This window comes from Zingiber officinale, chromosome 6B (assembly GCF_018446385.1).
Source record: "Zingiber officinale cultivar Zhangliang chromosome 6B, Zo_v1.1, whole genome shotgun sequence".
Lineage (NCBI taxonomy): Eukaryota > Viridiplantae > Streptophyta > Magnoliopsida > Zingiberales > Zingiberaceae > Zingiber > Zingiber officinale.
This window is the reverse complement of record NC_055996.1, coordinates 79,266,982-79,282,606: the sequence shown is the minus strand read 5'-3', so window position 1 is coordinate 79,282,606 and position 15,625 is coordinate 79,266,982. Positions and strand designations below refer to the sequence as shown.

At 40.9% G+C, this 15,625-nt stretch overlaps 1 pseudogene; it reads right to left on the bottom strand.

Moving 5' to 3' along the window:
• Window positions 1-4,015: 4,015 nt before the first annotated feature.
• On the bottom strand, window positions 4,016-4,196 carry LOC121993453 (annotated as a pseudogene).
• Between the last annotated feature and the right edge of the window lie 11,429 nt (window positions 4,197-15,625).

The following is a 15,625-nucleotide window of genomic DNA, read 5'->3' as shown; positions in this document are numbered from 1 at the left end:
CAATGTTTCATCCCACGTCGCCTTTAGATTTTTGTGCTTCGTCTGGGTTGGTCTTTTGTTCTTATCATTGTCCTTCAGTTTTGGTCAGTTGTCCTTGATATGCCCTTCTTCTTGGCAGTTGTAGCATTGCATCTTTCATTTGCTTTGTGAAAATTTCTTAGCTTGTGACTTGTTAAACTTGTTAGATTTAATGAATTTACCAAACTTTCTTACCATAAACGCAACTTCGTCTTCGTTGAGTGATGTGTTTGAATCTAGTTTGCCTTTCTGATTAGCTTTCAGTGCTAGGCTATGAGCTGTCTTTTCTTCTTTATTTCTTAAGCCGACACATCTCGATTCGTGAAGTTTAAAAGTAGAAAACAAGTTTTCTAATGTACTAACCTCGAAATCCTTAGAGATGAAAAAGGAATCAATAATGAATGTCCACTCAGCTATTCTCGAAAATGCATTTAAAGCTTACCTTAATAAATCTTGGTTCGTTACCTTTGTGAGTCCAGTGATCAACTTCTTGATCCTTGAGTGTAGGTGTGCGATTGTTTCACCTTCTTCCATTCGGAGGTTACTAATTTGATGTTGGAGCATATCTTGTCTTGCTAGTTTCACCTCTGAGGTCCCTTCGTGCAGCTCTAAGAACTTCTCTCAAAGCTTTTTAGCTAACTCGTAAGCTCTGATTCAGTTGACTTCTTGTGGTGGTAAAATGCTCAGTAGATGGTATTCTGCCTTACCATTTGCCACGAAGTCGGCTTGTTCTTTTTTTTGTTTACAGATATTCTTCTTTATCGGTTCCTTGCTGATCTTTAGGTACTATAAAACCATATTTCATAATTAATAATAAATTGAAATATATTTTGAAGAATACCTTCATCTTCTTTTTTCATGTTGTGAACTCCCCCTTGAACTTAGGTGGGTAGATGCTTAGTCCAACCATTTTTTGTGCTTCTGTTAGCAGTTAGTCTTTCTGAAATGTCCTCGCTCTAATACAACTTGTTGGTCCCGGTACAACCGACAAGAGGGGGGGGGGGGGGGGGGGGGGAATTGCTTGAAATGACAAAAATACTCTTTCTCAAGGCTTTAAACTTTAGATAAGACAAACACTTTAAAAATTAAAACTAAATAGCATAAAAAGAGTATGAAACAAAAAGGGTTTACTTGGTTTGCAACCAGGGAAGTTACTAATCCAAGGCTAATGAAGCTCAAGTAGTAGCCTCCTTCTTCAACATGGGTCGGAGGTGGAGAAGCCTCGTACAGAACGTTCAAAGTACAAAACTTGAAAACATAGTAAAAAATTGAAGTACAAAAACTGTTGTTATAAATCTTGAGAACCAGACCTCCTTTTATAGGATCATCGGTCGAAGTGACAGCTTGATGATGTGGCTCGATCTAGGAGCCCAGACCCGATCTGGGCACCCCCAGTTGGTCGCTCGATCTACTTCGCAATGATAAAGGGATAAGTATTTATCCACTCCCAGGCACCCAGACACACTCTAGGCGCCCGGACCATTATTGACATGGGCCCAATGATGATCCACAACAATGAGCACCTCTTCAGCACCAAAGTGGTATGAGAGCCCTAACTAGCTCCAGACGCCTGGACAAGTTAACTCAGGTCGACTTGTCTTGTCTTCAGTTCCGGTCACTTAGGTGATTTTCCAATCATCCAGAGTTGAGCTCACCTGAACCTAACTTTAGCCTTCTCTCCTCGAACAGTCTTCCGCTCAGGCTTCTTGTCTCTCAGAAGTGTCACACTCATCCTTCTTGCTCCACCGACATACTCTTCTATAGATTCTCATCCCTCAGATGCACTTAGCCTGTCGACTCGATTCTCTTATCATCCTTCTCATCTGTCATGTCTTCAGCTCGACTTCTTGTATTTCTAAGTTTTTGTACACTTAGATACAAGGGTCAGAACACCACAGGACCTAACTTAACCCAATTGATTACATCAAAACTTATCCGGAATACTTACAGTAACATTTACTTAGTGACTTTTATACATTATAACATTTATTGGTGTTGAGCTAATTATATTTCATGTTTAGGGGTTGGGTTATGTGTTCAAACTAAAAAATAATTTAAAATTAAAAAATTTTAGGTGTTGATGAGATATAAAATATATATTTAGGGTATCACCTAATATTTAGAGTTTAGGATTAAAAAAAAAATAAAAATAAAAGAGAATCGAGGAACCTGGATCAATTCTAAGTGCCCTAACAACACAGTCGCGAATAGTTCCGTAGGTTACTAATTTGATTCTGGAGGAGGTCCCATCTTGCGAGTTTCGCCTCTGAGGTCCCTTCGTGCATCTCTAAGAACTTCTCCCAGAGCTCTTTTGCTGACTCATAAGCTCCGATCCAGTTGACTTCTTGTGGTGGTAAAATGTTCAGCAGATGGTATTTTACCTTAGCGTTTGCCATGAAGTTGACTTGCTCTTTCTTTGTCTATAGATATTCTTCTTCTTTGTCAGTTCCTTGCTGATCTTTAGATGCTATAAAATCATAATTCATACTTAATAATAAATCAAAATTTGTTTTGAAGAATACCTTCATATTCTTTTTCTATGTCGCGAACTCCCCCTCGAACTTAGGTGGATAGATGCTTAGTCTGACCCTTTCTTATGCTTCGGTTGGCGGTTAGTATTTCTAAAGCATCCTCGCTCTGACACCACTTGTTGGTCCTAGTGCGACGACAAGAGGGGGGTGAATTACTTGAAATGACAAAAATACTCTTTCTCAAAGCTTTAAACTTTAGATAAGACAAACACTTTATAAAACAAAACTAAATAGCGTAAAAAGAGTATGAAACAAAAAGGATTTACTTGGTTTGTAGCCAGGGAGGTTGCTAATCCAAGGCAAATGAAGATCAAGTAGTAGACTCCTTCTTCAACACAGGTCGGAGGCGGAGAAGCCTCGTACAGAACGTTGAAAGTACAAAACATGAAAACATAGTAGAAAATCGAAGTACATAAAGTCTTGTTATAAATCTCGAGCACCAAACCTCCGTTTATAGGCTCATCGGTCGAAGTGACCATTTGATGATGTGGCACACTCTAGGAGCCCGGACCTGATCTGGGCACCCCCAGCTAGTCGCCTCGATCCGCTTCATATCGATAAAGGGATAAGCATTTATCCGCTTTTGGGGACTCGAACATGCTCTAAGCACACGGACCACTACTGACATGGACCCAATGATGATCCACAACAATGGATCCATCTTCGGCACCAAAGTGGTCTGGGAGCCAGGACCAGCTCCGGGTGCCCAAACAAGTTAACTTTGTCCTATCTTCTGCTCTGGTCACTTGGGTGATTTTCCAACCATCCAGAGTTGAGTTCACCCGAACTCAACTCCAGCCTTCTCTCCTCGAGCAGTCTTTTGCTCTCGTTTCTTGTCCCTCAGAAGGGTCACGCGTGTTCTTTTTGCTCCACCGACGTACTCTCCCACAGCTTCTCATCCCTCAGATGCATCGAGCCCATCGACTCAATTCTCATGTCATCGTTCTCATCCGCTACGTCTTTAGCTCGACTTCTTGTGTTCTTAAGTTCCTACACACTTAGACACAAGGGTAAGAACACCACATGACCTAACTTAAGCTGGTTAATCACATCAAAACTTATCCAAAATACTTATAATAACAGTTACTTAGTGACTTTTATACATTATAACATTTATTGGTGTTGAGCCAATTATATTTCGTGTCTAGGGGTTGAGTTATAGTGTTCAAGCTAAAAAAAAATTTAAAATTTTTTTTTAAATTTTAGGTGTTGATGAGGTATAATATATATATTTAGGGTGTCACCTAATATTTAGGGGTTAGGATTTAAAAAAAAATAAAAAATAATAATAATAATAAAAGAATCGAGGAATCTAGATCAATTCCAAGCGCCCTGACAACATAGTCGCGGATTGTTCCGCAGCGAACGATTTGCAACATATGAGGATATATATATATATATATATATATATATATATATTGCATGTTTAATATAATCAGTGCCCCATGCTGATAAATTGGACTTGGTAAGGGTATGCCAGATCCATATAGTAGTACAACGTAAGGGCAACGCTCGAAAACCCTAATAGCAAGCTACTATAACGACTCTCCTTCATAAAAAATTAATTAATTTAATTTTTATATCAGATATTAAACTGATAAGAACATATACTACATTTGATCTTAGCTAAAAGGTCAAGAAAGATATGCTTTCTAATATCGCCAACCTAAGGTATTTATAGAAGTTTCTCCGCTCATTTTGGGGTTCACCAAAATTAGTTTATATATATATATATATATATAGAGAGAGAGAGAGAGAGAGAGAGAGAAAGGTGATGGATCTGTTGGGCGTCCTACGTGGCCATCTGAGTGCAGCGAGGTGCCTGAAACACTCAGGGGGGTGTGCATCGTAATAGCCTTATACAGTGGCAGATCTAGATAAAAATTTCAGAGGGTGCTCAAAAAAATAGAAGAGTCGTCTTCTTCCCCTTCTCTGTGACTTTACCTTCGGATAGCGGCTAGAGAGGGGGGGTGTGAATAGCCGACCCCAAATTCTCGTTTCTTCCTACAATTTAAGTTAGCGCAGCGAAAATAAAAGATAGAAACGAAACGGGAGAATATCAAACCTCAAACGCGACGATATAACGAGGTTCGGAGATGATACTCCTACTCCTCGGCGTGTCCGTAAGGTGGACGAATCCTATCAATCCGTCGGTGGATGAGACCTCGGAAAATCGGCTAATAAAAACTCCTTCTGGGTGGAGAAACCTCGCCACAATCTCTCTTGCAACAGCAAGATCAGCGTACAAGAAATACAGCAAGAAGCCAAGAACAATATGAATGTAAAAACACTAGTTTGTTTGCCTTCTTATCGACTGTTGATGAATCAGCAACTTCACGGATGCCAACCACAGCAGCAGCTGATCAGTTGGAGTCCAGCCGAGGGAAGCTCACACGAAGCTTCAGCAATGGAGAGCTCAGCAAAGCTCAGATCGCAAGGAACAAGAAGAAGGAAATCAGTCAGCTTCCCTATAGTGGCCTTCTTATATGAACCTGCGAAAAAGACAAAGAAGAAGCAGAAATCTAATCGGTCCAGGGTCGATCTGATCGGTCAGGGGACTGATCAGGCCCTACGCTGATCGGTCCCCAGACCGATCCCAACTCTCACAGAGAGTTGGTTGCGATCCCTGATCAGTCTGTGGACCGATCAGCCTTCTTACTGATCGGTCACCAGACCGATCAGATAACTCACAGAAAGTTTCTGTGTGGTTACTGATCGGTCACCAGATCGATCAGATGACCCAGTGTTTCACTGGATCGGTCAGCAGACCGATCCAGATACCCATAGTGTTACTGGATCGGTCAACAGACCGATCCAATTTCCCAGCCTTAAACCTAAAGCCTTCCTGATCTAGAGAACGAGCTACCGAGCCCTCTCTGACCTAGTCCGGAGAATGAGCTACCGAGCCCTCTCCGACTTCCACGTCCGGTCCAGAGAACGAGCTACCGAGCCCTCTCTGACCTAGTCCGGAGAACGAGCTACCGAGCCCTCTCCAACTTCGTCCGGTCCAGAGAACGAGCTACCGAGCCCTCTCTGACCTAGTCCAGAGAACGAGCTACCGAGCCCTCTCCAACTTCGTCCGGTCCAGAGAACGAGCTACCGAGCCCTCTCTGACCTAGTCCGGAGAACGAGCTACCGAGCCCTCTCCGACTCCATCCAGTCCAGAGAACGAGCTACCGAGCCCTCTCCGACCTCCCATGCCAAGCTTCCATACTTGGACTTTTCCCCATGCCAAGCTCCCTGCTTGGACTTTTCCCGTGCCAAGCTCCCTGCTTGGACTTTTCCGTGCCAAGTCTCCATACTTGGACTTTTCCCGTGCCAAGCTCCCTGCTTGGACTTTTCCGTGCCAAGTCTCCATACTTAGACTTTTCCCGTGCCAAGCTCCCTGCTTGGACTTTTTCGTGCCAAGTCTCCATACTTGAACTTTTCCCGAATCAGGTCAACTCAAGTCGGGTCAACCAGATCAACCTTGACCAAAGGTTGCACCCACAATCCCCCAAGTTCCTATTCTTGTCAAACATCAAAATATAACTTCTCCATTCTTGTCAAACATCAAAATATACCTCGAGTCAGGTCAACTCGAGTCGGGTCACCCAGGTCAACCTTGACCTAAGGTTGCACCAACAATCTCCCCCTTTTTGATGTTTGACAAAAACCATAATCAAGTTAGGTTAACCCGATAACCTAACTTAGGTTTTCCAATAGTTCTCCAATGTTCTTCCTTGAACATTCTCCCCAAACTCCAATGTTCTTCCTTGAACATTCTCTGGACATTCTCCCCCTTTTTGACACACATCAAAATCAAAAAGTGAATCAAGGTCAAGAGTTTCTTCCTAATGAAAGTCCCATACCTTTCATTGAAACTCTTAATTTCCCCCTTGATACTAAAATCAGCAATCAAATTAGTGATAATCCCATATCACTCATTCTCAGAAATCTTGACGAGTAAAAACTCCCCCTAAAAGTCAACTCCCCCTTGACCAATAGGTAAAACTCCCCCTAAAGGTCAACTCCTCCTTGACCATTGCACCAACAATGTCTTGGAGAGTTTCAACCCTTTAGAAATCTAAAGCACCAACTTCTATAGCTGAAATTTTAGACAACAGACGAAAATCAGCATTTTGGCACGCTCTGATCGGTCACCAGACCGATCAGGACTCCACTGGATCAGTCACCAGACCGATCCACACTGCTCTGGATCGGTCCAGTGACCGATCCAGAATTCCCTGGACCGATCAGGATCTTCTCTGATCGGTCCACAACTCTCTAAATTTCTATTTTTTCTCCCGAAATTCAGAAACCCCTAAAAAATCACAGAAAATTCCAAAAATTATAAAATTTTGAGGATACATTCCTCATAACATATATTATCATGGAAAAATAGTTTTCTATGAAAATAACTTCCATTTTTAAATCTTGATACAAAGTTTGAAAGACTTTGAAATAGCTCAAGGTTAATCCATCTTTGTATCAACTTGCTCAATGATGAATGCTATCACTAGAAAAGCTTCATCAAGGGTTTTCAAAATAATTTTGAAATGATTTTAAACCATTCAATTTAGGACCACAATCTTAGGGCTAAATGTACATGACTTGTACACAAGTTTTCCCTATGATCCTCAATTTTGAATTAGGTTCATCTAGGTACAAGAACTATGCACCTTGATCCTAACTCATCATCCTAATATCTCACACACATCTAAGGTGTATCAAACACATCCAAGTCAATTTTGATGTGAGATATGGGTTTAGGTCATCTTAAGCTAAGTTCTCATGCATTTTCTAAACAACAATTATATCTCCATTTCAAATTATGTTTTTATCCTTAAATCAATTTAATTGATCATAAATGCAAGAGATGATGACATGACATAAAATAATATCATAAGTGGAAATAAGTGTCAATGTCATGATGTCATGGCATAAAGTATGAAACTTAAATAAGGCATGACATATAACTAACCTAAGTATTATCATGACATTTTAAATGATAATAAGTTAAATATGATGTCATGACATGACATATGACAAACAATGTATGGCAAATAACATATAAAGGTATAGAAAATACCTAATTCTAGCCTTAGTTGTCATTTTTGATAATTTTGATCATTTTACCATAAATTCTATATTCCTAAATGTAATAGACCTAAAATCATATACTAAAGATTTTTAGATCACTATGTGCCAATTAGATTGAGCCTAGAAAACTCCTCAAATGTGGTTGGCACATCCTAATCACCTTAGGAAGAATTTTAAATTTCATTTTCAAGGCTTGATTACACCTTGAAAATTCCTAAAATGCCACCTTTTGCCATGAGTAGGTTAACTACCTATCCAATTAAGGTTGGCACACCCTAAACCATCTAGCGTGAAGGAATCACGCTCATAGGAACCCAATACCTATTTGAGCTCATTGGGTTCACTAAATATTCACTAGGGATGACTTCCCTAGCAACCCTCCTAATGACCCTCCTAGGCTTTAAAACCTTGGTCATTTGGGACTCATCAATATCAACTCTAGGGGTGACTCCCCTTGTGACCTTGGTGATGGTCTTCTTAGCCCTAGGTCTTGTTCCATAATCGAATGGAACATTATGATAAGCGGGCTTGACCACTTGATACTTAGGTTTGTGACCCAAACCTCTCATGTCCTTGGGCTTTGATTTTTGACCCTTAGACCCTAGAGTTGACTTCTCCAAATTTTTAAGAGCCTTTTCTAAAGTGTCAAGTCTTGACCTCAAGACTTGATTTTCCTTCTTTAATACCTCAAGCTTTAATTTTCCATTTTTCTTTGAGGTATTCCTAGGCATATGTCTAGTTGTTTTGGGATTCCTATCTAGGTTTTCCTTAACCTTAGATGAGTTAACTCTAGGGTTGGCATTTCTAGCATTGTCCTTATCTAGGCTAACATGTTTGGCACCTAAGCACATGTATCGGTTTCTATGGTTATCATGCTTATCATTATTGACAATTGCAATAAAACTACTAGCATGTGTCTTATTAGAATTGCAAGAATGTGCCTTAAAGGATACCTTAGGGTTTGCCTTAGCTCCCCCCATAGATGTGCTTGGTCTCTTTTCCTTGTGAGGTTGCCTCCCCCTTGGACATTGACTCCTATAATGTCCCCTTTGCTTGCATTGGAAGCACACCACGTGCTCCTTGCCCTTGCGTATCGGGACTCCGGCTTCCTTGACTTTTGGTGCCGATGGAGTCTTCCTAATCCTCTTTGGACATTTACTTTTGTAATGCCCATATTCCCTACACTCAAAGCACATTATATGTAATTTACTTGAAATTGAGTTGCTTGAGTTACCTAGGGTTGAGGATGGATATAAGCTCTCTCCTTCATCCCTTCCGGAGGTAGAGGCTTCTTCTTCTTGCTCCAGTCTTGAAGAAGAACTCTCCTCCTCTTCTTCCTTAGATGTTGAGTAGCCCTCAACTTCTAATTCCATACCTCTATGATGTGAGCTACTTGGCTCACTTGACTCCTCTTCATGACTTGAATTGGAGCTCTCCTCATGGAACTTAGCCAAGTTGTTCCACAACTCCTTAGCATTGTTGTATCTACCTATCTTACACAAGATATCATTAGGTAATGAAAATTCAAAGATTTTCGTTACCTCGTCGTTGATTATGGATTGGTGGATTTGTTCCTTCGTCCACTTCTTCTTTTCGAGAGGTTCTCCTTCTTTATCCACCGGAGGAATAAAACCTACTTGTACACAATTCCAATTTACTAGGTTAGTCATAAGAAAATACTTCATTCTTACCTTCCAAAACGCGAAGTCGTCGTGATCGTAGAAGGGTGGAATCGTGACGTCTTCTCCAAGTTGATCCATTCTCTAGCTCGTGCTCCCCCGGGTGTTAATCCGACGAAGAGCGACCTCGCTCTGATACCACTTGTTAGGACCTTCGGATAGCGGCTAGAGAGGGGGGGTGTGAATAGCCGACCCCAAATTCTCGTTTCTTCCTACAATTTGAGTTAGCGCAGCGGAAATAAAAGATAGAAACGAAACGGGAGAATATCAAACCTCAAACGCGACGATATAACGAGGTTCGGAGATGATACTCCTACTCCTCGGCGTGTCCGTAAGGTTGACGAATCCTATCAATCCGTCTGTGGATGAGACCCCGGAAAATCGGCTAATAAAAACTCCTTCTGGGTGGAGAAACCTCGCCACAATCTCTCTTGCAACAACAAGATCAACGTACAAGAAATACAGCAAGAAGTCAAGAACAATATGAATGTAAAAACACTAGTTTGCTTGCCTTCTTGTCGACTTTTGATGAAGCAGCAACTTCACGGATGCCAACCACAGCAGCAGCTGATCAGTTGGAGTCCAGCCGAGGGAAGCTCACACGAAGCTTCAGCAATGGAGAGCTCAGCAAAGCTCAGATCGCAAGGAACAAGAAGAAGGAAATCAGTCAGCTTCCCTGTAGTGGCCTTCTTATATGAACCTGTGAAGAAGACAGAGAAGAAATCTAGCCGTTGTGACTCAACGGCTAGACCTGGACCGATCAGGCTCCACCTTGATCGGTCCAGGATGGATCTGATCGGTCAGGGGACCGATCAGGCCCTACGCTGATCGGTCCCCAGATCGATCCCAACTCTCACAGAGAGTTGGTTGCGATCCTTGATCGGTCTGTGGACCGATCAGCCTTCTTACTGATCGGTCACCAGATCGATCAGATGACCCAGTGTTTCACTGGATCGGTCAGCAGACCGATCCAATTTCCCAGCCTTAAACCTAAAGCCTTCCTGATCTAGAGAACGAGCTACCGAGCCCTCTCTGACCTAGTCCAGAGAATGAGCTACCGAGCCCTCTCCGACTTCCACGTCCGGTCCAGAGAACGAGCTACCGAGCCCTCTCTGACCTAGTCCGGAGAACGAGCTACCGAGCCCTCTCCAACTTCGTCCGGTCCAGAGAACGAGCTACCGATCCCTCTCTGACCTAGTCCAGAGAATGAGCTACCGAGCCCTCTCCAACTTCGTCCGGTCCAGAGAACGAGCTACCGAGCCCTCTCTGACCTAGTCCGGAGAACGAGCTACCGAGCCCTCTCCGACTCCATCCAGTTCAGAGAACGAGCTACCGAGCCCTCTCCGACCTCCCATGCCAAGCTTCCATACTTGGACTTTTCCCCGTGCCAAGCTCCCTGCTTAGACTTTTCCCGTGCCAAGCTCCCTGCTTGGACTTTTCCGTGCCAAGTCTCCATACTTGGACTTTTCCCGTGCCAAGCTCCCTGCTTGGACTTTTCCTGTGCCAAGCTCCCTGCTTGGACTTTTCCGTGCCAAGTCTCCATACTTGGACTTTTCTCGAATCAGGTCAACTCAAGTCGGGTCAACCAGATCAACCTTGACCAAAGATTGCACCCACAATCCCCCAAGTTCCTATTCTTGTCAAACATCAAAATATAACTTCTCCATTCTTGTCAAACATCAAAATATACCTCGAGTCAGGTCAACTCGAGTCGGGTCACCCAGGTCAACCTTGACCTAAGGTTGCACCAACACTCCTCACCCCTCGAACTGTAGTTTGCAGGAACTAAGGTAGTTGGTGGGGGTGCAAACAGAGGCCAGGTGAGGTATATTAGTAGAATTTCCGAGAGTAAGGGGGTGTTTCCGCACACCCCTGCACCCCCTTGCCTCTGCCACATCATACCAACCTGAAAAAGGTTATAGATGTAGGATCATTGTGCATATTAGAGGGATGAGTGAATCACGTTATTTAAAAAATCTATCTTTTTAGACTTTTAAAGAGTACATAGCGGAATAAAACAACACAAAAAAACAAGATTACGAATTCAAGGAGTTACTTGTCTTAAAGCCTTCTATGACATCTACTCAAAGACCCACAATCCCTTGAACCATCGATGGGTTATCTACTAAAAACCTCTTCCAGAATCATCTAAACAGGGAATTGAGTACAATAATAAACTGAGGACAAGTATAACAATCTATATTTTCCTTTATGCAATAATTAAACACTTAATTAAAAATTTCGTTATCCAACTCTTGAAGATTATCAGATCAAGCTCGGTGTCAGACAACTTCTCAGTAGTAGTAGGGCATAGCTGCGTCGTAGCATAACAAGAGGACGAAGTTGGAGCAATTGAAAACTCGAAAGATAGCTTATAGAATCGTGAATGAGTTGTATTGAAAGCTTGGTTGATTCTTCCTTTTATAGGCTGTTGAGGGCACCTCCAATCTTCGTCCGAGGCATTCCCAAGTGTAAAAGTGATCTCGAAAACCTCGGTCATGATAAGCTTCACTTACTGTTATTTCTTTCTGTGTGAGGGCACCTCCAAGCACTCAGAGGCACCTTCAGGGTGACTCTGCGCCACGAAGCCTTATCCGTATACCTTATCTCTTTAAGGGCGCATTCGGTTCATCCCAAGAGTCTCCAAGATCCTATCCGAGGCACCTCAGAGCATCTTTGAGGTGCCTCAGAGCACCTTTGAAGCACCTCATATAATGTTCATCTGAGACTGATTTTTGCTTCTTTTGTCCTGTAAAATGTATTAGTCCAAAAATAAAGTATACCATACAAAACGAAGTTAGCATAATAATAAAATAGAATTATAAATTAGATCTTGTCTGTCCAAACCAGGATCTAGTTAAGGTTGTAGTCTAGGTTACTAAAATATATCTCATCTGGACCTACACCTAAAGTCCCTAATTAGGAATCGTCCTCATTGGAACACTCTCCTCCAATGACTTATCTTACATATCAAACAGAATTGCTTGACTCCCTTTCGGCCCATCAGGTCTTCCCGTAAGTTGTTAGGTTCGTAGACCCAACTAGATTTCAGCCAGCTGTCAGGTCCCGCGGACCCAGCTAGACTTCCCATCAGATATTAGGTCACTCCTTGACCTATCTATACTTCTACACCAACTATCAGGTTCTCTAGGACCTAGCTGGATTTTAGCTTTATGTCAGACCCATCTAGTCCTATACACTTGGTAGAAAAATTAGATCATATCATACCTAACTTTAATCTATTTGTCATTCGCAAAACTCATGTTTGACCATTGGTGCTAACTGCATCAATAGTAGACAGCAAGAGAAGCAATGCATATTGTAAGAATTACGTTAACTATCAAATAAAATTATAGCAAACAATATCGAAGCAACAATATAATCTAAAACCATCCTTGCAGAAATAGTTCAATTAGCTAATGGAGGTAAAAAAAAATTACTCTTTCAGATTAGTTATATAACACAACAGGATTTGATAATGTGTATTCTTCAATTAATCGACCTGCAACAAGACAATTTTGTGTGTGATGCAGAGCACCACACAAAAAGATGCTCATGAACCGCACAACTCTCCGGGCCCCGCGAACTCTCCCAACGATGGTCCCCGCACTCCTCCTCCAGTAACAACCCAACCATCCCAACAACAAACTTCATCATCCACAAAGGAGTGCTCGCATCAAGGCTTAGTGGGCCCTACATGTTGGAGTGTATACTGAAAGCCTAAGCTTTGTAAACATTCATTATGAATAAAGAATCACATTTGGTCTAATTATCTACATTTGTTTGTAGTTGTTCATTTAATTTATATTGTAGATAACATAGTATGTGGTGTCACATACAGAAGATGATGTTATCAGTACCTTATAAATTATAAACAGTAGCTCACGACCAGAATGGAAAGGAACAAACCATTAGAAGGTCGTAGTGTAATTAGATATTAGTTTATCTTGACTATATAATTACACTAGTACACTCAGAGTGTATTGAGTAGGACCATTTGAGGTCGTTCCTTTTATACTGACTTTATAAAGGAACAAAGACCTCAGTTATTATGGAAGTGTGTGCTCTTAATCCTAATATAATAACAAGCACATATGTTTGATATTTATTTCTTTAATTTATCAATGGGTGAGATTTAGTTCGATGAATCAATAAACCCGATAAATTGGGAAATGATATCACTCATAGTGTGTGTTGTTGATTATAGAAGGAAACTGTGTCCTAGTGATACTAGGTTGATAATGTCCTCAAGAGGAGCTCATAAAGATTGTCATGTTAAACCCTGCAGGTGGACTTAGTCTGACATGATAATAAGGTTGAGTGGTACTACTCTTGGACTTAGATATTAATTAAATGAGTTGTCAGTAACTCACTTAATTAGTGGACATTCGATATCTTAAACACAGGGAGACTAACACACTCATAATAAGAAGGAGCCCAAAAATGTAATTTGGGATTGGTGCGGTAGTTCAATGATAGTTCTCTAGTGGAATGAATTATCATTGATAAAATTAAGTTGTGTGTTCGGGGCGAACATGGGATGCTTAATTTTATCGGGAGACCAAAACCAATTCCTCCTGTCGGTCCCTATCATAGCCTCTTATTTATAGAGTACTATACCCACATATACCCACCTTTTATACCCACCTAAAGGGGGCCGGCCAAGCTAGCTTGGGAACCAAGCTAGGGCCGGCCTAGTTAAGGTGGCCGGCCCTAGCTTGAACCCAAGCTAGTAGGGCCGGCCATAATTAATTAAAAAGAAAATTTAATTTTAATGTTTATTATTATGTGGAAGATTTAATTTAAAAGAGAATTAAAATTAAAATATCTCTCTTGTAAAAATTTACAAAAGATTAAAGAAAGAGATTAGATCTCTTTCCTTATTTGTAGATTGGAGAGATGCTTTATTTTCTCTTTAAAATTATTCACATGTTAATAAAATTAAAATTATAGATATTTCATTTTATTAACCATGAAGAGATTTTAAAGAGAAATTTTATTTTTTAAAATTTCCGGAAACAAATAAGGAAAGTTTTAATTGTTGATTGAAACTTGTCCAATTTGCTTCCTATTGTTTTGGCCGGCCATCATTGTTTAATTGGGGAAATATTATTTTATTTTTCTCAATTAAATCATGTCAAGGAAATTAAGGAAAAATTTATTGTAATTAAATTTCCTAATTTACCTAGGCCAAGGAATATAAAAGAAGGGGTGAGGGTGCCTTCATGAGACATAACATCTATTATTCCTCTCCCTCTTTTGTTTCTTGGTGTGGCCGGCCATCATCTCCTTCTCTTCCTCTTGTGGTGGCCGAACCTCTCCCTCTCCCTTGGAGTTCTTGTGGTGGCCGGATACTACTCGGAGAAGAAGAAGAAGAAGGAGAGAAAGCTAGCATCTCTTGGAGCTTGGTTAGTATTTTGATTTTCTTCTTTGGTAAAGTTCTTCCTTTGTGGCCGAACCTTGCTTGGAGAAGAAGAAGGTGGTTGGTGGTTTCTCATCTTGGTAGATCGTTGCCCACACAACGTCCGAGGTTAGAAGAGGAATACGGTAGAAGATCAAGAGGTTTTCTACAAGGTATAACTAGTAATTTCTATTTCGCATCATGCTAGTTATTTATGGAAATAATACCAAATACAAGAGGCTAACGTTCTAGTATTTCGAATATGTTTTTCAAAGTTGTGTTCTTTTGTTTCTTTCTTTTCCTTGTGATTTGATTGTTCTCTTTGGTTAACCTAAAGTTATTTTAGGAAATTAAATATTAGCTTTCTATTAAAGGTTTTGTCTAGTCGGTGGTGGTTGCTCCCATATCCAAGAAGGCCATGTGCCTCGCCACGTCAGTACTGGGAACCTTTTATGGAAATTAATATTTAATGGAATTAATAACTTAAGGAGACTTGGGTCGAACGTGTTAAGTTCCGCAGGAGATCCAAGTCAAAACCTAAAAGAACAAATAGATTAAGTTTTGGATCAAACGTGTTAAGTTCCGCAGGCGATCCAAAATTTAATTTAAAAGAACCCATGGTAGCTAGGAAAAGGTTCAGATCTTTGTACAAAATTTTTATACAGTGGAACCTCTAGGTTTTCCGAGTAGCAACCAACAATTGGTATCGAGCTAGGTTTTGCCTCTGTGTATTTGGTATTTAGTTTAATTATGCACATGTCATACATAATTTAGGCGGGTTAATAGTAGGATGTGCTAACTCTATGGATGCAGGATCCAACTATTATGGCTTTTAGTTAATTATGTGTGATTGGACCCTTGGACATGTCAAGGGCAATTTATATGTGTGTGCATGATTGTATTAAAATACAAAG